Here is a 6,724-nt window from a genome sequence, read left to right as displayed (position 1 = left end):
ATTCTTTTGTTATATATATCATATATATATATATATATATAATTATATATATATATATAGGCCTATATATATGCATACTTATGGGATATATGTGTGCGTTATATGTTTGTAATTATCAGTAATAAATGATCAAATGTGTTGTTTTGCACGGTGAAGTAACAATGATAAATACTTGTGGTGCACACCGCGTAGATGGTTTTGAAAACAACTGTTGTTTTTTGTTGTTAATGTCTCGACTTTTCGATTGAGTTGCTTCAATCGTCATCAGGAGAATAATATCTGTTTGTAGATACAATTTATAATGTTCTTGAGATGTTAATTTTGTTTTCTTAATTTTTGATATGGACGGAAGTCTGAACTAAAAATGTGAATTGATTTGATTCTTGGCAATTATTTAGATATTCCTAGCCAAATCCTTCATCTTTTCTTATTGTAGACTATCTATCAATATAATTGTCCATGATTCTCACAATACTTATCGTCCATTTGTTAGAATTTGTTACTTCTAGACTACATAATCTTTTATATTCAATGGGCAGAATTACGACTACAATGACGACAGTGGCGCATTTATCAAACCCATGACGGATACACGGATTGAAACTCACTGCACATGTGCCTAGAATTAAACGCTAGTAATTTACATTCATCAACTAACATGACGGCTACATGGCTGGGGGGTTTTATGCTGGATTTATCGAGGTTTCTCTGTGTCTGCCTGTCTGATAAAGTGCTAAGATGAATTCATAAAATAATGACAATATTCAATTAATATTTATTTACTTAAACAATATTTTAAGAGTAACTCTTTCAACTCCATGTTACTGATCAACATGGAAATGCACAATTATAAACTAATAAATACATGAAGTTATTTAAAACCCTATAAATAAAAGAATTTAAATTTGTTAAATATTTCAAATATTCACACCTAATTAATAGTACTGTAGATGAATATTATTTAAATGTAATCATGGTGAGGGCGCCTGTAATTAAACAATATATCTGCCATGTTTATGTGTAACATTATGACGTCATTGAGCACAGCATAAATAAAACGCAAAATTTCATTAATATCCCGATTAATTCTATGTATATATAATAAACAGATAATTTATCATCGTCGACAAAATGTTTAGTCCATAAAGTTTTTATTGGACAGACAGTTTGTATTTCAAGTATTATTTAATACTGTACTTAAATAAGAAGTTAACTTAAAGCGGTTGACGTAGTAACTGAATTCAACTCATGATCGTTAGAACGATTGTACGGATGCAGTCACTGTCCCACAGAGTGCATTCAGTTTTGATAGAAAACTAAATTAATAACAATGTACGCATTAGTTATTACAGGGTGACATGACAATCGAAAAATAATTTAAATTAATATATGAAAGTGATACCAGTCTGTCCAGCTCACTTAAGTAGCTTCACCATAAAACCCAGCTATCGCAATGGATCAACAACATCTTTCATAACATTTATAAGAAATCGAACACGTACGTCTCTCCATTGTTATTTATACAACTGTTGTTTTAATTGATTTTAATTACAGTAATAATTAAGTCTTTGGGCGACTGACTACATAATCGTCTGATAGAGCAGACTATAGGCTTCAAGCAAACCATTATTGAAACTCTTTAGTTATTTGGAATCTTTAGTAGAGAAATTATGTCATACAGATTCCCATTAACCAGGTGATGTGCATCTCAAAATGGCCCAGAAGAACAATATCGCGCTGCAGAAAGAACTGAAGAAACAATTACCACACAAGCAGTATTTCTTTCATTCGACAGGTTGGTACCCTACTACATTAAACGATGTTGCATTCCGTAGCTAGAAGTGTCAAAACGATTTTCAAAAAGTTCAGAAAGCCTAAAGAGAATGCAATTTTGAACGGTTTGATTTATACAATGCATTAAAGTGAAAGGATGCAAAAACTATAAATTACGTAATGACGGGACCAAAAAAAGTTCTGAGGCAGACTTAAACATCCGCTGGTCTGAAAAGATTTCTAAATCGCACAGTTATTAAAACAAACATGGGAAAACGTAGCAGAGAAAGTTAAGGCTCCAGAAGGCGTTAACACACTGTACGTAAACGCAGGCATAAAATACTTTGGCGAATCCAACTCTGTTCACGTTCTACGTTTTAATAGGGAGTGTAACGCGTTCTTTTTTTGTTTTTTGTTTCTTTTTTTTTCCGTTTGCCACAAATTGCATTATTTTGTTTTAAGCCTGTTTTTCACTAGGAGAATTTATTCGCGAGAATCGAAAGCGTCGGTTCGCTTCATGAGCTCTGATTGGTTGCGCATTTTTCGTTCCGCAAAAAGGAACAAGTTCGAACTACTGAATAATGTCGCTGAAGCGAAAAACTCCTATAGAAATGTGAATGCGGATGAACCAATGCTTTCGCCTAGTGGAAAACAACCTTAATGAAACCTGTTTGTTGCTCATGTACAACAATTTATGTGCATTGCGCTACCGCCCCAATACAATCGCGATAACATAATATTATTGTAATGATGACAAACCTATTCATTCTAGTCGCACGTGGCCAGTCCAATATTGCTTTCAAATTTAATAAAACCAATTTTCACTAGCAGTGTGACAAGGCATTAATTGAAATTGACCGAGAGCTAGGTTATCGTTGAAGTTCAACTTTGTTACAATACTCTGCCGTTGTACTAGTGTTGTTTTATTGGCGGTTTGAATTTCCTATTTACCGGCCTAATTACATCTGCTATGGGTTTCCTGCCTTAGCAGAGCGCATAATGCCCGACTGAGTAAGCACACTATTGATAGAGGCGTAGATACAGTGAGAATTGGACTCCCTTAGGGGCATAGTTATAAACAGTGTGTACCGACTGTATGTAATGGCATAAGGTTTGTGTAATCATATCGAGAAAGCTTTAGAAGAAATGCAATCGAGTGCGAACGCACGTTATCGACAAATATAATATCGAGGACATAGCAAAACGTCGAATGACAACAAGGACAGAATACTAATAAGACGTGTGTAACTTTTAACACTACACTAACACGCTGACAACACTAGCCTGTAAAATGAACACCCACGCACCGCGAACAATAAAGCAAAGTAAAGAACTTGTATACTAATAAGCCGTGTGCAAGTTTTAACACTGTGGTAACACGCTTACAACACTAGCCTGTAAAATAAACACCGACGCACCGCGCACAATAAAGCAAAATAAAGAACTTGTAAATCATGATACTTCAAAATTCTTCGTAATATTTCATTACTATTTGTAGGTTACTTTGCACTATGTATTTCTATGTTAATTTTAAAAAGCCTAGGGCTATACTTGTATCCTATTTATACTGGGTAACATGTTCTCACAGGGCCCCGTCGTTATGAAACTCAGTCACATAATCATGACTAGAAAAGTGGAGTTGTTTTAGTTTAAGAGAAAATATTAGTTTGTACGTGATTTGAACCCAAAACCCTCAATATTATACCTCTATGAAAGTGCCGAATATTTCCAAGAATGTACAAAGAGTCATATTATTTGTTCCATCAGCGCCCTGGTACAATTTTTTCATTATTTCACTGCGATACTTTAATTCATTCATTCGAACGCGCAGCCACTCGCTTTCAATGCGACTATCATACCTTTAGACCATACAGACATATACGGTATTGGTGCAAATCTAACCACAGTCACTTTCTTTCATACAACTGGCTTACTCACACATAGTGAAAGAAAAGCTTTTAGGTCGCAGCTTGGAAATCATGTAAGTTACAATAGCAGAAACCGCAGCAGCAGTAAAGTATAGTTGCAGCAACAATATATGTAGTGTACTATAATGATTGGGGATCACAATCGCAGAACACCTATTGACATTGATAGACGGATGGAACCTAACAACAGTAAAATAAACTTGTCCTTTTTTTAAAGCTCTTTATGTCAAATGCTAATTAACAGAGGCCTAGGCATTCACGACACATGTCTATACTGGTGTTCAAAAATACAAACATCTCCAAAATAAAACAATTTACCTGGTGTGTTAATGTCTTTTGTTACAGTGTACAACATAACTCGAGTAATCTATTTATTTAGTCACCTAACGTCTTATAGGCCTACAAAAACCGAGAACTCTCAAATTACTAGGCCACTTTGCTAAATATTTATTAAGATACACCGTGAGTCCTGGCGTCTGAAGGGTCAATACAACAGATGTCGTGAGTGCCACCACGGTCAATAATAAACGATTCAACCCCGATAAGGAGCCTAAGTTTAAAGAAAACTAATTTTGCTGTTCAGTATTTACTTTCACTCCGAGATTATTACCTGTCGTCGTAAAAGAAGAGTACAATTGACGTATCACCCTCAAATAACAATTAATTATTTCACATACCTTTACGATATGTACCCCAGAGATAAAAGACAATTTCGTTGTTGAAACAATACTTAGTTCTTCACCATCTTTGCAAAATGTGAATAGTAAAACTACAGCGTGTTGGAGGGTCGATACGCACGCTTTTGAATTCTTCGCTGTACGTCGAATCAAATCGATAACAGAAAAAGCGTGTGTAAAGATCCGGGAGTTGACGACAACGGACCGATAACGGTACAGCCAAGCGTATGATTCCAAATTTGTGGGTCACATTGTACTTTTGGTCACGACTTATTTCACAGGTATTCTCTATATAAAAAAAGTCACATGTTGACCGATATTTTCATAACGTTTTTTTTTTCTTTCTAAAGATTACACTACTTTGGTTTTAGGATCTAAAATAATGATACCATAGGTAAATAGTTTGCTTTTCACGTCTTACTTACTCAATTGCAAAAGAGACCTATTGACAATGCAATTTCAATGATAAAATGAGTCAGTAGCATATGACATTTGTATGGATTAATGATAGCCTTGTATTATATAGCACTATTGGGAATTGTACGAATAATCATATCTACTGGATATCTTAACGATACCCCTTTACCAGAAATAATAACTCTAAAATATGCATCCGGAAAAAAAATACATTTTCAATGTATAGATATTGATTTTCTGAAGAATTTTTAATTTGTGGCCATCGCTTCGGAAAATATGTTCACTTATTCATTACTTTTATCGGGGCATGAACCTATATTTTATTGGGTATGAAGGACCGGAATCTGCGTTCAGCACCCTTTTTTTCTACCTACATTTTTTACATTTTACGTTTATTATAGTGTACGATGTAAAATACGGAACAATGTAGGTGATAAATTCAATTAAGCAATTGATTTATTAGCTGACTTTGTAATTGAGTTTAATTTTAATAAGCAGTAATTTGATCGTTTAAGGGAGCTTAATGCAAATGCTCATTCAGGTACCCATGTCGATTATGTTGATAGTGATTAAAGCATTAGTATACAGCGTCACTATCAGATGATACTTCTATTATGAATGCGCTTATTAGTGATTCTTGTTCTTGTGACTATCGATGTTCATCGAATGTTGTAGATCACAAACCTCATCATACATTATATTAATATAGACCCTTCTGTCCTAATTAACACTTGTATGTTGCAATAATTAATATGCAGTATATAATATATAGGCCTATATCTATATATTTCACTGTTTAAAATGCATATAGGCCTATATATATGTATATATGTGTATATATATATATATATATAGATATATGTACCGTATGTATGTATGTATATATGTATATATATATATATATATGTATATATATATATATATATACAGTTTTAATTTGACGGTTTTGCGAAGACGTTTGTACATTAGCATTGATGACTTTTGCATATTAACGTGTCTATTAGTGTGAGAACTAAGCTTTTGGCAAACGCAACCGGACATGAAATACTGCAGCACATTCTATATAGTATGTTCTACCTTCGGTGCTAGAGGCGTAATGTCAAGCCTCACGTAGCTCGTAGCCCTTGGTGGAACATTCATGTCCTTCGTTAACGTCAATTCGCTCGCGGCTGTGTCTGATGCCTACTTAAACCATACGCCGTCTGAATGTGTGTTTAGAAGTGTTACCTTTGACATAGTCATGCGCACTGGTAACTACAAAACTGCTTATTGAATCAGTTGATTATTTGAACCAGAATGAAATCCAATGTTATTAATGTTAAGCATACGATACAGCTTCCTTACCGCCCACGACCGGTCGTTACAATTGACAGTAGGCCCGTGGGCGCGTACATGTTTAAATGAAGTTACGCGCTGCTTGATAGCCAATCACAGCTGATGTTCATTCAATAACAATATGATTATGTTCTACACAAAATAGCATTTTGAAATATATCGGGTTTACAGAATTGAACATGATTCAAATGTTAATGTTTGCCATCCAAGACACAAAGGCAAGTCGTGAGATTTTGGTACTGTAAATGCTGACGAAAATAAAATAATACAATAAGGAAATTAATGGCAATTTTAAAGACATTTGCGTTATGTACAAAACGCAACTTACACATATACACATATCAGCATCTTCACCCATCATGATTATTATCATCAACATTATCATCATTATGTCCTACTAACTTCTATCTCTCATTGCACTCTTAATTCCATCATGGACAGCAGATCTTCGTTTTTTGCTGTCAACATGTTCAAGGTACCTATTCACTCGACGTTGCTATTATCCTTCCCCTTAGTTACAATTTATCATCGAATCGATGATCCATAAGATATACAATGCACGACCGCTATATAATTATTAAACAATACACATCT

At 34.3% G+C, this 6,724-nt stretch overlaps 1 protein-coding gene across 1 annotated transcript in view; it reads right to left on the bottom strand.

The window, feature by feature from the left end:
* The window catches only part of LOC117118698 (potassium voltage-gated channel unc-103-like), a gene marked incomplete in the record, with an annotated part of 27,208 nt that extends 22,873 nt beyond the window's left edge, over positions 1-4,335 (bottom strand). The window contains 1 exon segment of the mRNA XM_033263363.1: positions 4,312-4,335.
* Positions 4,336-6,724: the final 2,389 nt, after the last annotated feature.

This window comes from Anneissia japonica, unplaced genomic scaffold (assembly GCF_011630105.1).
Source record: "Anneissia japonica isolate Jap-2015-1 unplaced genomic scaffold, ASM1163010v1 scaffold7370_len818893_cov191, whole genome shotgun sequence".
In the NCBI taxonomy this organism is placed as follows: domain Eukaryota; kingdom Metazoa; phylum Echinodermata; class Crinoidea; order Comatulida; family Comatulidae; genus Anneissia; species Anneissia japonica.
The sequence above is the reverse complement of the archived record's forward strand: the minus strand, read 5'-3'. Positions and strand labels throughout refer to the sequence as shown.